This window comes from Tamandua tetradactyla, chromosome 2 (assembly GCF_023851605.1).
Source record: "Tamandua tetradactyla isolate mTamTet1 chromosome 2, mTamTet1.pri, whole genome shotgun sequence".
Lineage (NCBI taxonomy): Eukaryota > Metazoa > Chordata > Mammalia > Pilosa > Myrmecophagidae > Tamandua > Tamandua tetradactyla.
Genome location: NC_135328.1, coordinates 138,283,560 through 138,310,677, shown reverse-complemented (window position 1 = coordinate 138,310,677; position 27,118 = coordinate 138,283,560). Strand labels below are relative to the sequence as shown.

Here is a 27,118-nt window from a genome sequence, read left to right as displayed (position 1 = left end):
GACATCTGGGCTTTCTACCTGGCAAATGGCAATTCAAAAGGTGACTATGTTTTTTCTGGTCATTAAAATATTTCTGTTATCAAATACATGGGTGCTCTGATATTGAACCTAAATAATTCTGAAGCCTTGAAAGTAGAGACAAAGGGGTTCTTTTAAAAGTGATCCAACTTTTCTCTAGTTTGCTCCGAAAGTAGAAGCAGGACGGCACCTCTGAGACTGACTTGTTCCTGATCGGGGAGGATGACGTTAGTACATCCCCTTGGTCACGCTGGTCTAGGGTGAGTCCACCCAGTAAACAAACAAATACAAGCACCACAGTCTGGGTTATTAAGTCTTGCCTATGAATGTAAAAGACTGTACACTGCCATAGAAAGAGTTTTGACAGTGAAGAAAACGTCCAGGAGACAAGCTTGGGCAGGGTGGCATGGGGGGTGTCTCTGGAATAGAGGTGGAAAAACTGAATATGGGATTCCAAGTTGAAGATAAGATTGTCAGATTGGGGCTTTATTTCCTGAAACAAGGGCATACCATTAAGCCACTCATTTGTAAGTCTCCTTGCTTACTATTACATTCTCAGAAACTGCTTTGGAGTGAAATGCAGGAGCACGAGCCTTGTCAGCCAGCGTTGCTGCTGAAGGTCTGTTCCAGCCCAGGTGGACACATTCATCTGGTCCATCAATGGCTATTTTCCCCCAACCAAGACCATTTGAGATCTGATATCTCCTTTTTAGGTTGTTTTCCTAGTGGTCTGGTGTATTAGTTAATGTCACGCTGGCTCTATAACAGGTACACTCCGAGTTCTCAGTGCCTTAACATGTAAACATTTATTTCTTGTTTGTATCACAGTCCAGTGAGGATGGTCCTGGCAAGCCAGTCCTGCATGGGGCCAGGCAGGGACCCAGGCTGCTTCCTCCTGGTGGCTCTGCCTTCTTCTAAGCCTTGGTGCTCTCTCCACTCCGCTGGTGTGTGGAGAGAGAGAGAACACAGGGGCATTGGTCAGGGTTCTCCAGGGAAGCAGGACTAGCAGGAGATATATATTACATGAATATGTGATTGATCATAGGTCATGGCTCCTGTGACTGTGGGGTTTGGCAAGTCTGAATTCCATGAGGCAGGCTGCAAGCAGGAACACCAATGAAGTTTTTGATTAATTCCCCAAGAGAAGCTGGCTGGTTGAAACAGAGATAGATATTCTTCCTGACTGCTGAAATCCTCAGTTCTCCCTTTAAGGCCTCCAATTGATTGGATGAGACTCCCCTCATTGCTGAAGACAATCTCCTTTGTTGACTGTAGATAAAATCAGACACAGATGCAATCAACCGATAATTTAAATCCACGACATATCTTTTAATAACAATCAGGCCAGTGCTTGCCTGACCAAACAGATGAATACCAGAACCTAGACATAACGAACTTATCCCTCACAATGGGGAAGACACTTCTGTCTCTTAACCACTTTGGCCCGAAGCTGTCATCTGTTACTTTTGTGAAACAAGGGCATGCCATTAGCCACTTGTTTGTAAGTTTGCACCTGCCGTGGCTATGAATATTCACGTGGCCCTACAGATGTACGGGAAGAGCAGTCCCCGTGAGATTCCCAGCAATACATCAGAAGAAAAACATAAATATTTGCCACCCCTAGAAATGCCTGGCATGGAGGAGAAACACAGAGAAGAGGATTGTAATAGTTTCCTAGGGCTGCTGTAACAAATTACCACAATCCGGCTGCTTTAACCAAAATTCATTATCTCACAGTTCCGGAGGCTGAAATCAAATTGTTGGCAGGGCAATGCTCCCTCTGATGGGTCTTAGGGAAGAATCCTTCCTTGCCTCCTCCTAGGTTCTGGTAGCTCCACCAATCTTGGTTTTCCTTAGCTGTGGCTGCAATCACTCCAATCTCTGCCTCCTATCTTTACCTCCTTCCTGTGTGTCTCTGTATCCAAATTTCCTTTCTCTTATAAGAACACTAATCATTGCATTTAGGGCCCATCCTAGTCTAGTATAACCTCATCTTAACTTGATTGCGTCTGCAAAGACCCTTTTTCCATATAAAGTCATCAGGGGTTAGAACTTGAATGTATCTTTATGGGGGACACAATTCAACCTGCTATATGTGTCATTCTTGGGATGCCCAGGCTTGGCCCAACTGAACAAAACTTTTGAGACCTTAAGCAAAGGAATACATGGGCCCTAGAACTGGCTTTAGGGCTTGTCCTCAGCAGAGGGATGGTGTCCCTGCTTGAGGGAAAGCTCTCTGTCTTTCCCTTCTTGTCCCAACCATCCACAATTATGACAAGTTTCATCACCCTATACCCTAGAGACAAACCAGGTAGGAATGCCGAGTGCCCTGTTGTATTTATTTAACCACCGGCATCTAGCATCTACCATGTCCTTTAATAACACATAAAGGAAAAGGCGACTTTTCTGGCCCCTTGAGTTCTCCTAATGGGCATTTTACTATGGCATTGGGTAACTCACTCAATCTCTCCAAGCACCCCTTTCCCCATCTGTAAAGTAAAAGTTCCTTGAATTCTCTCTAACTCAGCAGTGGGAGTGTTCCATTTCCCCTGGGGATAATTGGCAATGTCTAGAGACATTTCTGGTCTCTATTGGGTATCCAGTAGGCAGAGGCCAGGGATGCTGCTGCACATTTTACAATGACAGGACAGCCTACCCCCCACCCCACACACAAAATAATCTGGTCCCAAATGTAAATAGTGCTGATGTTGAGAAGCCTTGCGTTAGTTCTAAAATTCTATATTACCAAGCAGAGAACAAGTCGACTTGAATCTGGAATGTCTGAAATACTTGATTTCTGTAAGTATGGCCATTGGTTCATTCACATGATGCCAGGATACCTTCTTTTCCATAAGCCTTCCCTGGAGTTACTACAGGGACCTGTCAATGGTAAATGTCACCCACACAGCTGCCATGCCACAGGAGTAACCACAGGTTCTTATTAATGTCCAGCCTAAGTCCCTCCTGATGCAGCAGTTATCCTCCCTCTACAGGATTTAAAGAATTGAAGTGAGAATGTGAAGTTGGTGTCCTTGGGTTTTCGGTCAGTAGAAACTAGGCTTTTACCTCCTTTTTTGGTAGAGGGCATGGTTTGCACAGAGTCTTCCCCATTCTCTGCTTTTACGCCCTCTGTATGAGGATCTGGCTGTGAGAGGCGTCAAAAGAGGATGCTGTGTCCATTCATTCATTCAACAAACATTTACTGAGCCCCTGCTATGGGCCAGGCACTCTGTCCTACGTGATGGCCATAGGGCAGTGTAGAAGACAAGAATCCGCTGCCAGTGGAAACCTCATGCTAGTGGGGGTGGGGGCTGGGCTTGAATAATAAACAAATAATTCTGGTACAGTGTATTTTTACAGTCAGGAGCCCTCTCTCTACGGAATTCAAGTTTATTTTGCTCTAAAAGCAGCTAAAGGAATCTCTCAGATATTCTAGTTGACGGATGACAGATCATACAATTCTGCTACAGAAAATCACAACGTTTTTAATCTCCCCCTGCTTTATGTCCTCTCTGGAATGTTTACACTGCTGGACTCTCTCTCTCTCTCATTTTTTTTTTGTAGGCTGTATAGCGGGGTCACATTTCATTATTTTTCCATCTGAGTATCCCGTTATTGCAGCCCCATTTGTTGAATTTGTTTGTTTCTTTGTTTTAGTTTCCCCAGAAGTGCATGGACCAGGAATTGAATCCAGATTGCCCACAAGGCAGGCGAGAATTCTACCAATGAACTACATTTGTACCCCCTTGCTGGACTCTTTTTGCTCTTCAGGTGGCAGGTCCTGCGCCTCCCAGCTCCTGCAGCCGCCAGTGCTGGGAGGAACTTGCTTTCCTGCAGTGTGCCTGCAGCTCAAGGGGGTCAGGCCTTCTGTCCAGGGAACCTGGAGGGGCGGGGGAGGCTGGGGCAGAGGAAAGCGCCGCAGGCCGTCCAATTCCTCCCAGGCCTGTAAAATTCCAGGGCTGAGTCCAGTCTCCCAAAATAGAAGCGTATAGACAGCAAACTTCCTGGCTTCCGAGGAGCCTCCGATGTGTTGAACGAAACTGCCAGCCTGCGGGGCCTGGGAGGGTGTCTCTGGGGAGCGGGAAGCCCGAGTGACCAGAGGTGACCGCGGCCCCTGGGAGCAGGACAGCTCTGGGAGTGGTGACCACGGACGCATGGGCACCAAGTACCCACGCTGTTTTGTCCCCGCATACCCCGTCCTCCGTGGTTCCTTCTTTCTTTAAAAAGAGACATTTTACTTTTTTGCGGGCTTGGGAAGGCCGCAAATGACAGCGCAGCCATGGGTTGGGCTGGCCCCGTGTGACATGTTTGTACTGCGGGGGTGGCACGTATTTGTGGATATGGGCCAGGGTGTGGACGCTTCGTCGGGGTGTGGACGCTTCGTACGCACCAGCAGTTGGCAGATTAGGAGCGGGCGCCTGGGTTAATGTCTGACTTCTAAATGCATCAGTTTATTTATTCAAGTGCCCTGGTTTAAAAAAAAAAAGCCTCAAGTTCGTCAGTAGTGTGGTAAATATTTATAGCTCAACAATTAGCCACCCTCTATTTTTTCTACAATTTGTTCGGTTCAGTAAATGCTGTTTCTGATGTCTTAATGGTCTCTCTTGAAGATATCAGACAGTTAAACTTTTTTTAAAAGCATTAGATTAAAGAACAAAACAAGCAAAAGACAGGCCTGCAGCACCGATTTGCTTACTGAGAACAGACACTAGACAAAATTAACCTAAATCATTTGGGGCATCAGTAGCTCTCGGATGTGCAAATAACTTGCTCCGTTAAACTTGGGGATGGACCTTTTGTCCCACTGACCCTCTATTTCCTTCTTTGTTATTTCACACCATAAACATGGTTCAAGCGAAACATACTAATAAAATCGAAACAAATCAAACAAACAAGATTTCGGCACAGAATCCTTACACCTAGGAAATGCTCCCTGATATTTAACTAAAATTCCCTCTAGTATCCTATTCATTTAAATTCTATTGCAATGTGCCCGTCAGAAGCGAGGGCACAGAAGAGCAATTGCTTCTCTGGGCTGGTGTTGGGTTACAGGGACTGGTTCACATTCTCATTTCCTGGTTTTCTTTGCATGTACAGAGCCACGTTGTGAACGCATTGCCTTGTGTGGGGTTAGCTCATAATAAGTGCTTATGGAATGAACTTGAGTCAAGTCCACACTTGTGGGTCTGTGTTCGGAGGCCATCTTACTAACCCTGACAAAGGGGGTGAGTGCTTTTCTGGGTGAAGCTATGAGCTCCTGAGGAGCACTGAATCAGGCCTATTGCCCCATAGGTGGTTTATTCTTCATTGAAAGCTAAGTCCCTTTGTCTCATTTTGTCCCAACCCTTCTCTTCTCTAGACATTTCTCTATGTAATTCTTCAAGTTGGTCCATGCCACATGTGCAGGAAATGGCTCAAGGGTATGTGCTGCACACTCTGCCAGTTTCTTCTCCCAATATAACAACGGGACTGGGCAATTATTTTCATCTCAGTGCAGAGGAAGCTGAAACTGAGAGAAGTTGAGCGGCTTAATGAGCTCGGGCTGGGATTTGAACCAGGGCTGAGAGCAAATTTCATGTTCTCTTTCTCTTCGAGCTGCTTTTCCCTTCTGCCCAAAGGCCCTTTCCCACTCAATCCCGGGGGTTCCTCGGGCATCCAGGGGACTCCCTGGTGGATCCACCTCCCAAACCACACAAGACTTCCCAAACCACCGCTCATCAGCTCACCACCACAGCCTACAGTCAAACTGTGCCCCGTGTGCCTTGGAAGGTTTTACACAAACAAAACCATTTTTGATACTGATGTCGGTAACATATCATAGGTTTACGTAATTATTATTGTTACTTCAGTCTTGATTTCCTCTTACCAGACAAGACGTCTAAACAGGAAAGAGCAGTCTTTCTGTTTTGAAATCAGTGACTTCAGAGGAAGTTGGCTTCTGGAGTTCTACTCGACCTCCCCCTTTCTTGTGGTTTCTAAAGATTCCTTTTCTGTCTTGAAGATGAGTGGGAAATACCAATAATAGAGACTCTGAAAGGAAGAAAAACCACAACAGGCCAAGTAAGTGGGCGCCACCATAGCCCAAGAGCTGGGCGCTGGTCCAGGAGCATCTCCCGTCCACCCTGCTGGCAGGGCCACGCTGCACCCACAGGGAGCAAGGGCAGCCGGCTCTGACCCAGAGGCGCATATAAGCTCAACCAGAGGGCAACAGGGGGCGTGCAGGGTGGCCCCCTCACTCTCCTCAGCCCGGGCTTCTGCCACATGCAGCATCTGGTGGCCACAGCTGTGGACAGTGGTGCCGGGCATAGGTGAGGAGGCCCCTGGCCTGGCACGCAACACCTGGGCTTCAGTGCAAGGTCCTTCCCCATTCCCTCCACGCAGCTCTAATTCATTCCATTTTGTTTAACTTCTCACTTACTGAGCAACTAGGACCTGCAAAACACTGCCCGCATTAGGACCTCTGGGGCCCCAAAATGAACGTAACAGTCCCTGCCCTATGAAGGAAAGGACTGCGCAGATCCACTGCAAAGTCAGGCACAGAAGCCAGATGCAGGGAGGAGGACACCTGGGATCCAACCAAACACTCGGCACTCTCATTTGCCCCAGGCTTTGGGCTCAGGACCCTCACTCTTGGCAGGGAGGCCACCTCTCTCCCCCTGAGAGGCAAGGTCTGGCTCTGGCTTTAGGGGACCCTTTCTCTGTTGGGGGTAGTACGGGTGGATTCCACCCTTTGCTTTGGGCACCTTGGGCTGCCCTCTCTGCCCTCCTGACACCCCATGCCTCCCTGGCTCCACACTGGGGTGGGGGTGGGAGGCAGGGTGAGAAGGGAGGAAGGAGAGTCACTCCCCCTCCCCCCCAATTGGAGACTGGCTTTAGACAGATGAGGTAACGTCTGTAACTGCTCCACGGAGGGGATGGGACATGCGCTGTGACGCACTCTGGCTCCCTCCCTCTCGGCTCCAGAATGGGGGTGGGGGTAGGTCTGAGCCCTTAAGCTGAGATGGATTCTATAGCTTCTTGCCAACTCTTCAGCTGAAGGGCCTGAGGCACTCACCAGGGCCAATTTCTCCCTTGAGAAGGCCCCATAAAATGCTAATCTAGCAGTAAAGCTGTGAGGGACAGAGAGGGAATTGGCTCAATATTTATGAGGCCTTGAGGAAATCTGGGGCTGCATCCATCAAAGCCAATCCCATGACCTTGTTGGGACATTTCTTCTGCTCTTGGGGCCAGCCCTGTGTATCCATGAAGGCCTGGGGTGCAGGAGGCTGAGGAGGGGAGTCCATGAGAGGAGGGGTGTGGGCAGGCACCAGCGCTGGCAGTGCAGGGACAGAAGGCTGTGTGCTCTGGGGTGACTTCCCAGGAAGGAGCAGGCTGGCTGCCTTGCTCCTCCAACAGTCCCCCATTTGGTCTTGAGGAAGGGGGAGAGGGCCCATTTGCATAGCTCCAGAAGCAGAATTGGGACCAGAGAGTAGAAGTTATAGGTTGCAGATTTTACAGTGATATAAGAATGAACTGTTGGATAATAAGTAGGCTGCTTTATGAAACGGGGCCATCTCCAGAAGTGTTCATGTTGAAGCTGGATCATCATATATGCGTGTGGTCTGTTATGCTGTGCATGGTGTGTGTGGTGTTTTGTGTGTGTGTGGTATATGGTAGGTGGTGTGTGTTTGGAGTGTGATGCATGTGTGATGTGCATAGTGTGTGTGATGTGTTTGAAGGTGTGCGTGGTGTGTGTCTGGTGAATATGAATATGTAGTGTGTGTGTGTGTGTGTGTGGTGCATGTGTGTGCGTGGTATATGTGTGTGGTATATGCGGTGTGTGTGTGTGTGTGCGGTACATGTATATGTGGAGTGTGTGTGTGTGGTGTGTGGCAGGTGGTATTTGTGGTATGTGATGTGTGTGTGTGTGTGTGTGTGTGTGTGTGTGTGGTGTCTCCCTCGAGTAGTGTGGAGGAGGTGGGCTGTGCTTCCAGCCAGAGGGCCGCATCTGTGCAGAGATGTTTTATTTGCTTGTTCTTGTAAGCTTGGAGCTCACATGGGTTTCCATCCCGGAGCCCGGCATGTCTGTGGATGTGGTGGTGATAAGGATCCGGGAGACGAGTGGGGCAGAGAGGCCGGCGGACGCTGTCCCTACTGGGGCAGGGGAGACAGGGCTGGATGGGGCCCTGGGATCAGACCAGCCCAGTGTTGGCAGAGTGTGCATTCCATCCAGCAGCCAGGCTCACAGGGTGGTGTCATTTCTGACGGCAGGTGGCAGGCACATGCTAGACGCTTTTTGAGTTGATTGATTTGCAGAGTTCCAGAAGGCTTTGGAGCCCTGGAAGGTCAGGCCTGGAATCCAGCCGCCTCGGGTCTCTCCTCCTTCTAGAAAGAACCAATGCAGCCCTTAGATAAAAGGGCGCTGGGGGCGATCCTCAGGGCTGCGGTCCTGCAGCGCCACCTGGGGGCGGCAAGGAGCATGGCCATGAGGCTGGGGGGAGGCGCCCACATGCCCTGCAGCTGCCTCCCCTCGGCAGGGGGCAGTCAGAGGGTCGCCTCTCCTGTACCGATCCCAGGGGAGACTGGGAGCGGCCCAGACTCCCCAGTTCCTTGGGAGATGGTGGGGATCTTCTTCCGGTTTCCATCAGTAGTCAGGAAAAAACCTGCCCTGCAGGTCTAGGCTTCTATTGCCTTGCCCAGGGTCCCAGAGTGACCATAAGATACCATTTCCCAAACTCCCTCCCTACTTTTTGTCAGGATACCTATTCCAGGAAGAGGTCACAATTTTTTTTTTTTTTTTTTGAGGAGAAAGCTTCTTGGTATATTTGCACAGAAATCTCTTTCAAATCCTTATAACCTATCATTTACCTCTTTGCATCACTGTATTTTCTCTTATATAAATATATGAGAAATATAATTAAATATATTTCCCAATTCATGATCAATTATAAGAGCTGATCCAGATACAGCCAAAATTACTATTAATCACATCTCATGCTACTCCATCAGCTCTTTAGAGACCTTCTCACTGATGATGAACATGACAACTGCCAGTGGCCAAGCTTTTGAGAGAAACTGGATCAAGAACACAAGCTGGCAGAGTGTCTTTACTGGGCCCTGATATCACACAGCTGCTCTAATTCCCTGGATCATAAGAAATACCAGTCCTCCCAACCTCCATAAATGACATTTTTACCTGCTGTCTGCCTTGGCAGTAGACATTTGGCCAATATGCCTACAATTGGAGCAATAACAGGATCAAGTTGCCTGGGTGGGAACACAAATGAGAAACCCACTAGGTTGGATGTTGTAGTACAACTTAGTGGTTGTCTCCTTCATCCCAATATAATATTGTCTTTTGGGAAGGTTGAAGCATACAATGAGATTAAGTCACCAAAATAAGGGTGTAAGGAGGTAACTTGTGATATTTGAAAGAGCCCTGAAGTAAATATCAGAGTAGCACCATCTGCAGAATCAATGTAGTTTTTTTCTCTAACTGGGCAACAGGGGTTGATGTGTCTGACCTCTTACATTCGGATTTCCTCAGTTGTGAGATGTCAATAATGTGTTGCACAATTATAGTAGCAATAAAAACTTAATAGGCAGGTTGTGCAGTTTTAATGAGACAGAGACAAAACTGGAGCTAATCACAGGCAGTGGTTGTGGCCCCAATGAGAGCAGAAGATTTCAGTGAATGTCTATGGACATCAGTGACCAGTGATAACTTAAGTTTTCATGGCATGCTGACATGATCAGAGTCTCTGCAGTTGAATTTGACAAAGATTGAACAGTTGTAATCAAGGGTTGCTTACTGTCAGTTTATGGTCATACTCTTCCCTGATTCCATTGACTTGAAAATGATGAAGTTCCAAGCTAAGTTAGAATATGAATACATCCAGAACTTCAAAACAGTATAAGCAGGTTTTAAGAGAATGAGCATTGACAATAATTCCTGTGGACAGATTAGTGAAAGGATCAGGACAATTTTTAATTCATTCAGTGGTTCAAGAAGTTTTTTGATCCAAACTATGATGGAGAGGACTATGATCCTGTAGCTGCTAGGGAAGGTCAAGTGCTGGCAGTGGCTCTGCCTCTTTTTGTCCAATCTCTGAATAAACCAAAGAAATCTCTCAGCTCTTGCAGTACAGATCCACAGAGGCCCATTTAAACACAGAGAACTACTGCAACTTTCTAAGGTTTGTCCAGGTGTGGTGGGAAAGGATCCTTGTTTAGGAAGTGGGGATGATGAAGCAGCTGAAATGATGCAGCAAGTTAACATGCTGAAAATTACCATTGCAGACTTGGAGAAGAAGAAGGAGGTCACAATTATTTAAAGATCCTTAGACTTTTCAAATTGGGGAGATGGTTGAGTCGGCCTGGTCCATGTTATGGGTGAGGAAACGAAAACCCTAACTCCTGCCCACGACTCCTGGCCACTCATGTGATGGTGTGTGAATATCTTACAGGACAAAGGCTGTGGGTTCTTCTGCCTGTCACACTCAAAAACCAATTCCTGAGACACTGGGGTTTCAAACAGAGAAAGAGTTTATTACTAGGTGCGTCGTAGGAGAGCAGATGGCCTAGCGGCCCAAAATCTGTCTCCCCGAGTTTAGGGGGTTTAAGGGTTTTAAGGATTTTAGCAAGGGGAGATGAGGTCATTTCAGATAGCAAGTGTAAAGCAGAAAAGAAGACAGTGTTATCATTATCATTTCAGTAGGAGAATATAACCTGAAAGGAGGGGAGGCAGAGCTATCACTTCAGTACTGAAAGTGTAAGCCAAAAGGAAGGAAGACAAGTTATCTTTCAATAGTAGAGTCTAGCCTATAAGATTTAAAAATGTCCAGGGCTGAGCTAGTTACTGGCTGACTTCAAATTCTTCATTAGCATTAGGGCATTTGCCCTACAAGAAAATGACCAGATAAAGGCACAAGATAAGGGCTTTTACACTCATTTCAGACAGCAGGGCAGCTGAATTACAGTTTAGGGATTGCAGGTACTCCCCTCTGTCTACTCCAATATCTCAGAAAGCAAAAAAAGAATATGATTCAGTAATCAAAATCATCCCTTAAATCTTAGTATCTCAGTTACAATTAGACGCCCACAGAAGGCACCAGGCGACAAGAGAACACAGGGAACTTACAGTCGGAAGAGATACAGACCCGAGAGGAGTGTCGAGGTGAGCGTGAAATCTAGCCACGCCAGCAACGCCCGGTGAGAGCCTGGAAGGGACTGCCAGTGGGTGCAGGCGAGGGCAAGGCCAGGTGGCACTGATCCAGCTACTCTGCTGTAAAAATGTTCACACTGAAACCAGGGGCAGAGAGAATCGAGGCACGACCTTAACTGCTGCCTCCAATCCCTTTGGAGTAGAGAGGATAGGAACGTGGCAATAACTGGCAAATACAAATCCCACAGCCCAGGCTCCTTACTGGGCTCCCTCCGCTGGCCTTATCATCCAGCTCCTCCTCTGAAGCCCGGCTGCTGGCCTCCCTGTGTGGCCACCACCGCGTCTCTGCTTTTGCTGTTTCCCCTTCCTGGAGCATCAACAGTCCTTCCACGTAGAAGCATACCATGAGGCCGGGGCTTCCTGAGGGGTTAGGTGGGTGTGCCTAGGCACCCAGCTCTCCCTTTTGCTAAATGGAATCTGAAAGCTGAAGGGACTCTGAAATGGAAGATGGCTTGGAAGCCTGGAGAACAGCAAAGAGGAGGTCGCTGGTGTTGTGGGGACCTCTGTAGGGACAGAAACTTGGAGACAGATCAGAGCTGTATGTTCAAAAGGGGTTTGGGTAGAGGTTTCAGTGTTTGGGGTTCAAGTGAAACTTCTCTTCCATCTCTTTGGGAAATCTTTAGCAAAAATTGCCTTATTTATCAAGGGTTAAACTTGCGTTGGAGGGTGGGCCACAGTGGCTCAGCGGCAAGAACGCTTGCCTGCCATGCCAGAGGACCCGGGTTCGATTCCCGGTGCCTGCCCATGTGAAAAAAAACCAAAAAAAAAACCCAAAAAAAATCTGCATTGGAGGTGAGTGTTAGGACCCTCAGGTGGGCTCAAGGTAAGAACAGGTACTATGGACAGGCCCCCAGGTTGCCCCCACAAATGTAAATCCTACCTACCCTTCAAGGAGAAGCTCACATCCCTGTTACTTGCCCATCGGAGCTTGCCTTATTCTGCCTGAAACAACACAAATACAGTAATATACTATCTACACCATTCATTACACTTCATCAGACTGTTGTATTTTGTATAGCTAAACTCTGGGTACACTTAGTCCTTCTTCTCCTGTCAGTACTTGCATGCATTACCTAAATGATCAGCGGGCTGGAGGCAAACACAAATCTTAGCTGCGTTTCCCTTTCCAGTCTCACCGGATGGGGCCTCACACATCACACTGCCCGCAGCAGGGGCTCAGAGCTTGCTTGTAAACTGTGGACTGCTGGAGGGCTGGGGCTGCCCCATGTGCCTTTACCACAGCCACAAGCACCGCGTGGGACACACACTAGCCAAGGCACACATACCCCAAGACCCTTTCTGAATGTCCCGAGTGTAAATGGTTTGGGGGAGGCTCACCCCTAGGCCCTCTTCAGCTTCCCCTCTTCCAAAAAAATGCGAGCCGTACCCTGAGGGATTTGGACATTACTGTGTTTGGCAAGGTCGCGGCTACTCCCTCTGCTCTCACACCCTCAGGAAAAGGAGGAGGCTGAGGAACTTCGGCCTGCTCCTCAGATCCAAACCAGGTTGCCCTGAGCGACGTCTTCCTTAGACACCAGAGGAATGGAATTTGCCTGCTGGTCTCTGAGACTCTCTTCCCGCTTAATAAATTCGGTTTGAAACAGATGATAATGGTTTCAGAGCACAATGCACCCGAGATGGATTGTAATGGTTTAGGGAATGACAGGTTCACTTCTCTCAGACCGGATGATGACGGCTTGGAATCAGGGCCGTGCTGGGAGAACATGTGGGCTGTCTGGATGGAGAGAGACTCTGGAAAGGTAAAATTCAGGAGCCGGAGGAGGGCCCGGTGGCTGTTAACCGGACAAAGGCTGTGGATTCTTTTGCCCAGCGCGCTCAGAGTTTATTACTGGGCGCATAGCAGGAGAGCAGATGGCCTAGTGGCCCAAAATCTGTGTCCCCAAGTTTAGGTGGTTCAAGGATTTTAAGGATTTTAGCAAAGGGAGATGACATTTTGAATAGAAGTTCTAAGCAGAAAAGGAGACTGTGTTATTATCATTTCAATAGGAGAACATAAGCTGAGGAGGGGGGGGAGCAGAGCTATCACTTCAATACTAAAGGTGGGAGCCCAAAGGAAGAGAGATAAGTTATCTTTCAGTAGTAGAAGTCTAGCTGATAGGATTTACAAATATCCCAGGCAAATTCTTGGTTAGCTTTAGGGCCTTTCAGCTGAATTATACTTTAGGGATTTCAGGTATTTCCCTCTGTCTGCTCCAAAATAACAGAAAACCAAAAGGAATCTTTATATGATGATTCACTAAGCAAAATCACCCCTTAAATCCTAATTTCTTGGATTAGAATGAGCAATCCCTTGAGTTGAGGGATGTGGAGGGGAGTCGGGGACCCTGCTGCACTGGGGATTCTGTGCTGCCTGTGAGAGCCCTGGCAACTGGGACTCTGAGGTGTCTGTCTTCAAACCAGGTGACAAGGAGCTGGCTGTGGGCCTGACAGGTGAGAGAACTGGCTCTCAGCACACTCCCGTCGTGGGAATATAGTCACACAGTTTGTATTTTCATTACATATTCATGAAATATATAATGATAAAAATAAGCTAATATTGACATAGTACTTTACAGTTTACAAACTCTTTTGTGTATTTCTTCATTGATCCCTGACACTGGGAGAGGGGACTCCCCCCAGGGAATAGCAGGGAACAGTGGGGAGCAAATGAGTGCACTTTGGATAAACTGGGTGTCATCATCATCATCATCACCATCATTGGCATCATCTTTCCCATTTGTTAGATGAAACAACTGAGGCTTGAGGAAGTTGGGCTGCCTAAAGTGCAAGAAATAAATGGCAGAACCAGAATGTGTAGCTCTGGTGCCTCTACTACATTACAGCTATATGTGGCTCCTGCCAACGGACCTGCAAAGAAGAAACAAGTTTGGAGAGGCAACTTGCAGGAATTATCAGAGCTGGGCTTTGAACTCTGATTCCAAAGCTCGGGGCTCCATTTGCTTCCTGCCCTTCCCTCCCCACAGTGTGTAGCTCACTCCAAACCCTATGCATAAGAGGGTGCTGGGAAGACTAGCCCATTTCTTCTGCAGATGAACCACTTGTCAAGTCAGGTTTGTTCCTGTTAAGTTGTAGGCATCACAGTTTGTCCTTGGAAATATCTGAGACTTTTTCATTTTTTTAATTTTTTTTATGATGGGTCTACCATGTTTGAATTTTTAGTTACACTTGGGAGAATCAAATCTTCAGGCCTCCTTACCCCATTTAATGGACTCTATATTTAGCCTCCTGATGCCTGAGATTTCACTGTTTGTCCCTTCAAATGCAGATTTTAAATATCATATCAGTCCAGAAAAACTGCAAGTGTCTCCAGAGTCAGGAGCTTAAGGCTTTGAAGTTGAGACTTAGGCGTTGTTATTTTCCCATCCTGCTGCTGGGTGATAAATGTTGCTTTGCTTTCTGCTTCCTTTTATTTCCGCACCCCCTGGCTTGTCTTTAATGAAAAGAAATGGCAATTGGTAACATCCCTGAAGCTTTTTGGTGGGGCTCCTATAATGAGGTTTGCTGAAATTCTGGCTAGGAAATGTTTCCCTCTGTAGGCTTAAGATGCAGAATCTTTAGTTTTTGTGATGTCTGTGGCCTTTTTCTTTGCAGCCAGCTGGTTTTGCCTCTTCAAAGATGTCAGCCCCAGCCTTGCCAAGTTTTGAGTCTACAGCTTCACTGTTAGCGAGTTACATGAGTGTAAAAAATAGGTCATTTTTTCCCCATCTTTTTTTTTTTTAAAAAAAGAGAGTTTGTATGTTTTTTTCAATATCCCATCAGTCAAAAACAGTCGAAGGAATTTTAGCTCACTTTTTCCCAGAAAGATTCACTCCAAGGCTGACTCAGATCATGGAACACGTCAAGGAAAATTTTTTCCATGAAAGCTCAGAGCAACTAATGAGGAGGTGCTGGTTGGAGGAAGAATTCCTCAGTGTTGGCTGTAATGTCAATTCTGCCGCTGCCTGACAGGCACACATAAAACATGTAACAGATCCACTGCCCATTCCCCTCAGTTTCCAGATTATTATAAGAAGTGAACATTTCTTTCCATTACGAATCTGTATGGCTTAATTTTCCCTACTGCAACTTTAAACAAAATTATATTTATATATAGATAGTCTTTGAAAATCCTGATGAAGACAATTTCCTAAAAACACATAAAATAAGGAATTCAGCCATAAATAAATTTGCTGGGTGTTAAAAAGGAGTAGAGTTGAGGCCTAAATATAAAATAGCTTAAATGCTTTTTATTCCAACAGGGAAGTAGCCAGTTTGTACAGACCAGGAGTTTTATCCTATTCAGATTTGGCTTCCATTTGTTCCAACTTTGAAAGTGTCCTTATGGCCCTGTCTATAGATACAGCCCGGGTATTTGGGTGGAGGTTTATGTATTTGTATATTCCTTCTCCTCTCCTGCTTATCCCACTCTCATTTGCTTCAGTATGTTCCCCGCAGGTTCCTGGGGTAGCTACTTCTTATCTGCCTCCAATGAGGGACCTCCTACTCCTCCTGAGTCTTTTTTCCCTGAGTAATTCAACTTCCTCAAGCTCTTCTATCGTAAAACAGAAGAAAAACAGAAACATCGCCCTTTAACTAAAGATTATTTCTTTTCTGCCCTTCTCAGCCAAGTTACTTGCTAGTGCAATCTACACTTGCTGTCTTCATGTTTTTACTCACTAGTCAATCCCCAAATAATTGCCAGGTGGTTTCCTGACACTGTTGAGTTTATCAGTTACCTCCATATAGCGAAAGCCAATGGGGCACTTCTCGGGCCTTATCTTATGGGATTTCCACGTAGCATTAGGTAATAACCATCCATCCATCCAACGCAGTTTTTGATGTCTCTCTTGACTTTGGAACCACCCTCCGGGTTTCTGTGGTGCTGCTCTTTCCTGGTTCACCCCCACCTCTCCAGGCAGCCTCCTTGGTCTCCTTTCTGAGCCTCTTCTATGTGTCTCTTTGTTTTTTGGCTTTTAAAAGGGGGGGATTTAATGAGTTGTTGGTTTACAGTTCTAAGGCCGAGAAAATGTCTCAATTAAAACAAGTCTAAAGAAATGTCCAATCAAAGGTATCCAGGGAAAGATACCTTGTTTCAAGAAGGCCGATGAAGTTCAGGGTTTCTCTCTCAAGTGGAAGGGCACATGGCGAACGCAGTCTGAGTTTCTCTCTCATCTGGAAAGGCACATGGCAAACACGGCGTCATCTGCTAGCTTACTCTCCTGGCTTCCTGTTTCATGAAGCTCCCTGGGAGGCGTTTTCCTTCTTCATCTCCAAAGGTCACTGGCTGGTGGACTCTCTGCATCTCATGGCTACATTGTTCTGCTCTCTCTGAATCTCTCTATGTGTCTCTTAAATATCCATGTTGACCAGGGCTCTGTCCTGGACCCCTGGGTTCCTCTTTACCCACTCTTCCACTCTTCGTCTCAACTTCTTCCATTGTACTGATGACCTCCGAAGCTATGTTTCCAGCTTGGACATCTTTCCTAAGCTCTAGAAGTACCAGTGGAACCCCTGTTGGATAGGAACCTCCAATTCTAAGTTGTCATCTTACCTGCAGTTCATCGGTTCCATCCATTCAGAGAACAGCTCCAGAATCCTGGGAGTCATCCTCAAGTCTTCCTTTTCCATTGCCCAAACTCAAATTTCTCCCTTCTGTGCAAACTATCCAGATTCCCTTAACTTCTCGTCCATGCCATCAAAGAAGGAGGCCCAGTACTACTTCCAGAGTGTCAGCATTTCTTCCCAGCTTGACCTTCCCTCTCTTACTGATCCAGTTGTAGCCTCTTCACTTTTAAATGATGATGGCTAACATGTAATAAGTGCCTACTGTGTACCAGGTACTGAGATAAATTTCTTATAGATGTTATCTCATTTAATCCTCAAAAACCTTCTGAAGTAAGGGCTAATATCTCAGTTATACAGGTGGGAAAACTGAGGCCCCAAGTGGTTTTTGCAGAGCCCTTCATGTGGATAGTCTTTTAGGCTCCTCAGCCTTCTTGGCTCCTACACAGCTGCCAGCTCCTACCTCACAACCACTGAGCAGCTGTCATTAGCAGGAACTGCAGCCCAATCAGAACCTGTCCCTGCCCCCCTTGCTGGGACCCCACTTCCTCTCCCCTCATCCCTTTCTGCCCAAGTTTTTAAACAAATCGAATTAGAAGGGAAGATCCTCTGGTCTCAGGTAATGTCTTTCCAACCCATCCTCCTCACTGCAGGGGGATTATTTTTTCAAAACTCTAATCTGTCATGTCTTTTCCAGTTAAAAACCCTTCAAAGATATCTCTTTATTCTTAGGATAAAGTCTAAATTCTTAGTTTGGAATTAGTCATGAATTTTCTTTTACCTCAGCCCTTTCCACTCCCCCAGTAGTCCCAATGCACATTAGACATATGTGCTCCAGCCATGCTGAAGTCTGTCTGTCTGTCCTTCCTCTTTCAAGTTCCTTTAACATGTCTCATATATGCCAGACAAGTGCTGTATGAGCGCTGAGAATACAGAGAAGAAACAAAAAGATTAAAGCAAGGATTCCTGCTCCCAAGATATTTGCATATAAACAATTTTAATGTCGTATGACAAGGAGGGTGCACGCCCCCCTCAAGGTTCCCTGTGGATTCACTGCCCCCTGCTGGAGGTCCAGTTGGACACACCTCAGGAGCAGCCTTAGAAGTCAAGGCATGGATTCTAAATTTCCTCCTAAAAGCAGCGAGGTCTTATTTAAAGGTTTTAAGCTGGGCGGTGGCCTGACAGGATGCGTTGTTGGCAAGGCCCCTCTGGCCGCAGTGTGGAGGGGGATGTGAAGAGGGACGACCACAAGCCTGGTCACTGGTGGATCTCGAGTGGCTCACAAAGTACCTGGGCTTCGGTCCTGCCCTGGAGACCCCCTACCCCACCCCCGTGTAATTTGTGATGGGACCTATGCCACAGGAGGTTCAAACGCTGGGCAGGTGATTCTAATGTGTAGCCAGGCTTGACACCCGCTAAGTTAGATCAATGCTTCTTAATTTGGGCTCACATTAGAACCACCTGGGGGAACTTTTTTTAAATCATCACAATCGACTTTTTCCTTATTTTGTGAAAAATAACACATATACCAAAAAAATGCAATAAATTTCAAAGCACATTGAAACAATTAGTTGTAGAACAGATTTCAGAGTTTGGTATGTGTTACAATTCTACAATTTTAGGTTTTTACTTCTGGCTGCTCCCAGACACTGGAGTTCAAAATAAATATCAATATAAATGATTCAGCAATCCTACTCATTTGTTAAACCTGACCTTCTCTGTATAACTTGGGGGAACTTTTAAACAATGTCCAGGCCCACCTCCAGGGGAATCTTATTTAATCTGTTTGGAATGAGGCCTGAGTGGTAATAATTTTAAAAAGCTTCCCAGGTGATTCTAAGTGCACCCAGGCATGAGACCTGTCCAGTTGAGTGAACCAAGTAGTAGGGATGATGAGAGTCAGAAATATTGAGGCAGTAGAACTGACAGGTCATGGTGACGCATTGGGTGGGAGGGTTTTGGGTAGAGGAGGAAGGCCAAGGTGGGCCTGCTGTCCTGACTTGGTCAAGGGGCAGATGACCAGAACAGGGTCAGCTCCCACAGCCTCTGTCCTAGTCCTAAATCTGCTGCCACTGCTGCCTGCGGTCCCAGCACGGGAGAAACAGTCAACTCTGGTCTTGCACAAATGACAAAGTTCCAGGTGTGTTCCATTTTTAAGCACAGCAGGTGCTGCTGTCTCCCAATGTCCGACAGACCTGGTGAGCCTCTAAAAGTACTTCCCGAAGGAACTTCCTCTTCCAGTGCAGTGATCTGGGCACTTGGAAAGCACTCAGAGCCCCTCGTGAGGAAGGAAGTAGACTAAAAGCACTTGGAGCAGAAAGAGACCTTAGAGACCTTCTCCATTCTACTGGGGTGGGGGCGATGGGTGCCGGGGGGGGGAACTAAGGCCCAAGGACACCAAAGGGCTGGTCCACAAGGGAGTAGTTTTTGTTTTCGTTTTTTCTGGCTTTTAATAAAAGGGGATTTATTCCATGAGTTTTTCAGAGAAAAGCAGCTAACTTTCAGCTGAGATTTTTTTTATGTGGGAAGGCACAGGGTGGTCTCTGCTGGTCTTCTCTCCAGGCCTCTGAGTTCCAACAACTTTCCCCGGGGTGATTTCTTTCTGCACCTCCAAAGGCCTGGGCTGAGCTGCGAGTGCTGAGATGAGGTATGCCGAGCTGCTTGGGCTGTGCTACATTGAGCTCTCTCATTTAAGCACCAGCCAAGTCAAACATCATTCATTGCAGCAGGCACACCTTCTAGCTGACTGCAGATGTAATCAGCAACAGATGAGGTTCATATACCATTGGCTCATGTAAGGGAGTAGTTTTTACTACTGCGTTTCATCATTTCCAAAACATAATTTTTTATATTTTACAAAGAACAATCAGGACGTTATAGAATCAATGATCATTGTTTAAATGACAGTGAGTTTTGTTAATTAATGGCATGTCAAATAAAGGAGACTCTTCCAATCAGTGACATTTTAGATATGATGCTATTATTTTGCTTTGGTTTTTTATAACCAACTTGGAAAGTATCTGAACAAGGCCAAGTACCTTGTCATCTGGCTTAAGATAAAAAAAAAAAATCTGGCAACTGAGCAATTCCTTTGTGAGGTAAGGTGGCTTATACGTCTTTGACCCCTATAACTTCAGCTCTGTCCTTAGGCTCAACAAGAGCCTAAGGTTTGTGGTGCTGGCAACCCTAATGATGACACACATGGCAATCCCAACCTTCGGATTCTGTGGGTGTGTATGTACTTCTACTGCTTTTCCTTCTACTGCTGCAGCTACATAAATTTAGCCTCCCAACTTAGCTTGAGGATGATAGCTTTAAATGTAAAAGCCAAAATAAAGGAATATCTTCAAGATCTCTGTGTAGGCAACTATTTCTTAGCAGAACACAAACAGCACTAATCCACCCAAATCATCGAAATACTTGGACAGACACTTCATAAAAGATGATTTATGAATGACTAACAAGCTAGGGAAATAACATTTCTGTCATTAGGGAAATGTAAATGAGAACTGCTATATACCCATAAGGATGGCTAAAAGGCAAAAGATTGATCATAGTAAGTGTTGGTGAGGATGTGGAGCTATGGAACTCTCATACCTAGTTGAAAGAAGTGCAAAAATTCTGCAATCATTTTGGAAAATTGCTTAGCAGTCTCTTGCAAAGTAAATCATATCCCTACCCTATGACCCGGTAATTCTACTCCTTAATATTTACCCAAAAGAAGTGAAAACATGTCACACAAAGATTCACACAAAAAATGTACAAGGTAACTTTATTGCAAATCTTAAAACCACCCAGGTTCATCAAGAGGAGACTAGATAAATAAAGTATGGTATATTCATACAATGTAAAAAAAAAGGAGAAACACTGATATCTACAACAATCTGGAAGAATTAAAAAAATATTTTAACAGAAGCCAGACACAAAAGATTGATTGAATGTTTCCATTCATGTGAAGTTCTAGAAGAGGCAAAACTGATTTCCATTTACAGAAATCAGAACAGTGGTTGTCTGTGTTGGAGCACAGTGAGGACTGGCAAATAAAGGGCAAGAGGGAACTTTCCGGAATGATGAAAATATTCCATATCTTGATTGAGGTAGTGAGCATCTGGGTGTAACAATTGTTAAAATACATTGAACAATGCACATAAGATCGATGCACTTTATGTTACCAAGAAAACCCCCCAAAACAAAACCAAAAAAAGCCCAAGGGTTTCCTTCTCAGATTCCCAGAGGCATTGCCTAGACTTACAAGGAGGTCAGATTCAACTGAGGCAGAAGTAGCCAGGGGAACATAACACAGACCAAAGCAACCCAGAGAGACCTAGACTGTCAAATTATACAATATAGCCTCAACTCTATGCACCCACCAGGTTATTAATGAGCATTTATTTTGTGCAAGGAACTAATCTTACAGGAAACAAAACAAAAGGGTGTGCCACAGTGGCTCAGCAGGTAAGAGTGCTTGCCTGCCATGCCCGAGGACCTGGGTTTCATTCCCGGTGCCTGCCCATGTGAAAAAAACAAAACAAAACAAAAAAAACCCCAAGTTCTTAGGGGTTACACAACACAGCCAGGACTACAACAAGTCTTCTGAGTCCCGTCTGAGTGGCTTCCATGACTTTCTGTCTCAGCGGCGCTGGCTGGCTGGGGAGATCCCACTCTGGGTCTCTCTTAGTGGATGCAGCCCAGGCAAAGACAGAGGCAGGGTCTTCACCAGCCAGAGATCCCCAAACCAGCTTTTCCTTCTTCGTCTGAGACCTAAGTCTGAATGTCTTCATTAGAGGCACCAGTGGCGATTCCTGGGTCCCTCTCCAAAAACGTTCTCTTGTGAAACATGCCCTCACAGAAATGAGTGGTCACTTATTCTTGGCAATATCAGCAGCCATGGAAGACTGTGGCCTTATAACTCAGCTGCAGATGGAGAAAGAGCTGGGAGCCAACTAATGGCCAAGGTCATTGGAAAAACCATGAACTCAACCTTAAGTGTTAGGCCCTGAGGGCCACTTGAGCAGACCCAGGCTGGCACAGCAGAAAATGCCCTCACCTCTGCCGGGGCGTGCACCTGCCGGAGGGGCTGCCGGGGCCCCGATGAGACATGATGTCATTGGCTTTTATCGCATCTCTGCGAGGCGACCTTCCCAGCGAGGAGAGAGGAAAACAGGAGCCTGTGGAGGGAAAGTGCCTCTGCTGGGAGAAAAAGAAACACAATTACCAGCCTGTTGGATCAGGTCCCTGTGTCTCAGGAATAAAGCCGCCTTGTCAGACCCCCGTCTGGACTGTGGTGCCTAAGAGTGGCTGTTCCTTACGACCACGGGAACAGTTCTTAGCTAGTTCTTTCCATGGAATTCTCTGTAAAATGAAAATGTTTAATTTCCTAAAAGGTCGTGTTAAATGGAAATAATTATTGCCACTGAGAAACAAAATATTTAATTTCAAAGTGAAACAGATTAAACCTCCTTTAATCTCAAGAAAAATAAAATTGAGCAAAACTTTATATAGTTCATGTATCCGAAAGTGACAGCAACAGTTTTTTCTTTGTTGATGGTTTAATTCTGGCTAATTATTTCCATTTTCTCTGCCTTCTGTCAAAGGCAGAAATTATCATATCAACTTTATGGATGTGTATATTTATTCTTTATTTTTGTCCATATTAAAGTATTATTAATGAAATACATGCACACAGCTAAAAATTAAATAAAACGAAGACTTGCCCTGAAAGCTTGCAGTCCCTTGTAGTCCATTTCTACATCTTCCTAGGTCCCCCAGCCTGATCACTGATTTCATTGTTTTGGTTGGGGCAAAGCAAGGAAACACATTTAGACCAGAGGTCATCCCCAATAAGGATAAGATATTTGCAGGGAGAAGGTCCCATTGGTTCTATGTGAATTAACCTACTACATGTCTTCTATTCCTTCAGCAACAACAACAGCACAAAAATGTGCCTGCTTCTTTCAAAGCTTACAGAAAAGTGGACAGATCATAATTGGTAGAGAAAAAATATATTATTACAAAACACACACATATGTTATCATTAGCCAGGCTAAGGGGTAAGGGGTATGGCATGTATGCATTTTTTTCTGTTTTCTTTTTATTTCTTTTTCTGAATTGATGCAAATGTTCTAAGAAATGATCACGATGATGAACATACAACTATGTGATGATATTGTGAGTTAATGATTATATAACAAGAATGGAATGATCATATGGTAAGAATGTTTTATGTTCGTATGTTGTCAGGAAGGTCCACACCCCTGGGACTCATGTCCCATGTAGAGAGGGGGAGGGCAGTGAGTTTGCTTGTTGTGTTGGCTGAGAGAGAGAAGCCACATCTGAGCAACATAGGAGGTTCTCTGGGGGTGACTCTTTTTTTTTTTAATTTTTAATTAATTTTTTTAAAAAATATGACAAAAAGGAAACACAAACATTCTTAACATATAATCATTCCGTTCTACATATATAATCAGTAATTCACAATATCATCACATAGTTGCATATCATCATCATGATCATTTCTTAGAACACTTGCATCAATTCAGAAAAAGAAATAAAAAGACAACAGAAAAAGAAATAAAACGAAAACAGAAAAAAAATTATACATACCATATCCCTTACCCCTCCCTTTCATTCATCACTAGTATTTCAAACTAAATTTAACATTTGTCCCCCCTATTATTTATTTTTATTCCATATGTTCTACTCGTCTGTTGACAAGGTAGATAAAAGGAACATCAGACAGAAGGTTTTCATAATCACACAGTCACATTGTGGAAGCTATATCATTATTCAATCATCATCAAGAAACATGGCTACAGGAACACAGCTCCACTCTAGGGGTGACTCTTAAGCCTAATTTTAAGTAGGCTTAGCCTATCCTTTGCGAGGTTAAGTTTCATATGAACAAACTCCCAGATTGAGGGCTTGGCCTATTGCTTCGGTTGTCCCCACTGCTTGTGAGAATATCAAGAATTCTCCACTTGGGGAAGTTGTCCCCATTCCCCCAAGGGGGCTTTGCAAATACTTTTTTATTCACTGTTCAAATCACTCTGGGATTTATTGGGGCATCACTCTGGACAAACCTACAAAATCTCATGCCCCAATCAAGGTCCAATGCACTATGGTGTTCAATTAAGCTGTATGCATAAGTTATATTAAGAAATGTGCTAGTCAAAATATAAATTTTGTACGAAATAAACATTTTTTGCTTTAGTCTCACCCATAAGTTTAAGTTATAACATTTTAATTACCATCTATTTTCAACACCCTGCAGTATTGACATTCCTTTGTTCTTCCTCATGCAAAAATATTTTAAAATTTGTACATCCAGTCACTATCATTACACACTCTAGGCATTCCTAGATTATACCATCTCAGTCTTTATCATCTATCTTTCCTTCTGATTTCATTTATGCCCCTTGGCCTCCTCCCTCTATTATTCTCACATTCAGCTTCATTCAGTGTTCTAACATTATTGTGCTACAATCAGGTAGCATTGTGCTATCCATTTATGAATTTCTACAATCAGTCCCATCGCACAATCTCCAATTATCCCTTCAGCTCCAATTATCCAATATCTACCCTATTTTTATCTCCTGATGACCTCTGTTCTTAACTGAAATTCTCCAAGTTCGTTCATTAATGTTAGTTCATATCAGGGAGAACATACAGTATTTGTACTTTTGTTTCTGGCTAATCTCACTCAGCATAATGTCCTCAAGGTCCATCCATGTTGTTACATACTTCATAACTTTCTTCTGTCTTACAGCTGCATAATATTCCATCATATGTATATACCTCCGCTTGTTTAGCCATTCATCTGTTGATGGACATTCGGGCTGTTTCCATCTCTTGGCAATTATAAATAATGCTTCTATAAACATCGGTGTGCAAACGTCTGTTTGTGTCCTTGACCTCATGTCCTCTGAGCAGATATCGAACAATGGTATTGCTGGGTCATATGGCAATCCTATACTTACCTTCCTGAAGAACCACCAAATTGCCTTCTACAGCAGTTGTACTATTTGACATACCCACCAACAGTGGATAAGTGTGCCCCTTTCTCCACATCCTCTCCAGCACTTGTTGTTTTCTGTTTTATTGATAATGGCCATTCTGGTGGGTGTGAGATGATATCTCATTGTGGTTTTGATTTGCCTTTCCCTAATAGCCAGGGAAGTTGAGCATCTTTTCAGCTGTCTTTCAGCCATTTGTATTTCCTCTTCTGGGAAGTGTCTGTTCAAGTCTTTTGCCCATTTTGTAATTGGATTGTCTATCTTTTTGTTGTTGATTTGAACAATCTCTTTATATATTCTGGATACAAGACCTTTATCTGATATATCATTTCCAAATATTGTCTCTCATTGTGTAGGCTGTCTTTTTACTTTCTTGATAAAATTCTTTGATGCACAAAAGTGTTTAATTTTGAGGAGTTCCCATGTATTTCTTTCTTTCTTCAACACTCGTGCTTTGGGTATAAGGTCTAGGAAGCTGCCTCCTATATTAAGATTTATAAGATATTTCCCTACATTTTCTTCTAAAAGTTTTATGGTCTTAGATCTAATGTTTAGGTCTTTGATCCATTTTGAGTTAATTTTCGTACAGGGTGTGAGATATGGATCCTCTTTCATTCTTTTGCATGTGGATATCCAGTTCTCTAGGCACCATTTATTGAGGAAACTCTTCTGTCCCAGGTGAGTTGGCTTGACTGCCTTATCATAGATCAATTGTCCATAGATGAGAGGGTCTATATCTGAACACTCTATTCAATTCCATTGGTCAGTGTATCTATCTTTATGCTAGTACCATCTGTTTTTACCACTGCAGCTTCATAATATGCCTTAAAATCAGGTAGCATGAGACCAATGACTTCATTTTTCTTTCTCAGCATATTTTTAGCTATTTGGGGCACCCTGCCCTTCCAGATAAATTTGGTTATTGGGTTTTCTATTTCTGAAAAGCAAGTTTTTGGGATTTTAATTGGTATTGCACTGAATCTGTAAATCAATTTAGGTAGAATTGACATCTTAACTATATTTAGTCTTCCAATCCATGAACATGGTATGCCCTTCCATTTATTTATGTCTCCTGTGATTTCTTTTAACAATTTCTTATAGTTTTCTTCATACAGGTCTTTTTTATCCTTAGTTAAATTTATTCCTAAATATTTTATTCTTTTGGTTACACTTATAAATGGATTTTTGTCTTGATTTTCCCCTCAGATTGTTCATTACTAGTGCATAGAAACACTACAGATTTTTGAGTGTTGATCTTGTAACCTGCCACTTTGCTGTACTCATTTATTAGCTCTAGGAGTTTTGCTGTGAATTTTTCAGGGTTTTTGACATATAGTATCACATAATCTGCAAACAGTGAGAGTTTTACTTCTTTTCCAATTTGGATGTCTTGTATTTCTTTTTCTTGTCTAATTGCTCTAGCTAGAACTTCCAATATAATGTTGAATAACAATTGTATTAGTGGACATCCTTGTCTTGTTCCTGATCTTAGGGGGAAAGTTTTCAGTTTTTCCCTGTTGAGGATGATGTTAGCTGTGGGTTTTTCATATATTCCCTTTATCATGCTGAGGAAGTTCCCTTATATTCCTATCCTTTGAAGTGTTTTCAACAAGAAAGGATGTTAAATTTTGTCAAATGCTTTTTCTGCATCAATCAAGATGATCATGTGGTTTTTCTGCTTTGATTTGCTGATATGGTGTATTACATTAACTGATTTCCTTATGTTGAACCATCCTTGCACACCTGGGATGAATCCTACTTGGTCATGGTGTATAATTCTTTTAATGTGCCACTGTTTTCGATTTTCAAGTATTTTGTTGAGGATTTTTGCATCTATATTCATTAGAGAGATTGGTCTGTAATTTTCTTTTTTTGTAATATCTTTGTCTGGCTTTGGTATGAGGGTGATTTTGTCTTCATAGAATGAGTTAGGTAGACTTCCCTTCTCTTCAACTTTTTTTTAAGAATTTTAGCAGGATTGGTACTAATTCTTTCTGGAATGTTTGGTAGAATTCACATGTGAAGCCATCTGGTCCTAGACTTTTCTTTTTGGGGAGCTTCTTAATGACTGATTCAATTTCTTTACTTGTGATTGATTTGTTGAGGTTGTCTATTTCTTCTTGAGTCAATGTCAGTTGTTCATGCTTTCCCAGGAAGTTGTCCATTTCATCTACAGTGTTTAGCTTATTAGCATAAAGTTGTTCATAGTATCCTCTCATTATCTTCTTTATTTCTTCAGGGTCAGTGGTTATGTCTCCTCTTCCATTTCTGATTTTGTTTATTTGGATCCTCTCTCTTCTTGTTTTTGTCAACCTCACTAAGG

At 44.3% G+C, this 27,118-nt stretch overlaps 1 pseudogene; it reads left to right on the top strand.

Moving 5' to 3' along the window:
* Positions 1–9,668: 9,668 nt before the first annotated feature.
* On the top strand, positions 9,669–10,331 carry LOC143657485 (microtubule-associated protein RP/EB family member 1 pseudogene; annotated as a pseudogene).
* Positions 10,332–27,118: the final 16,787 nt, after the last annotated feature.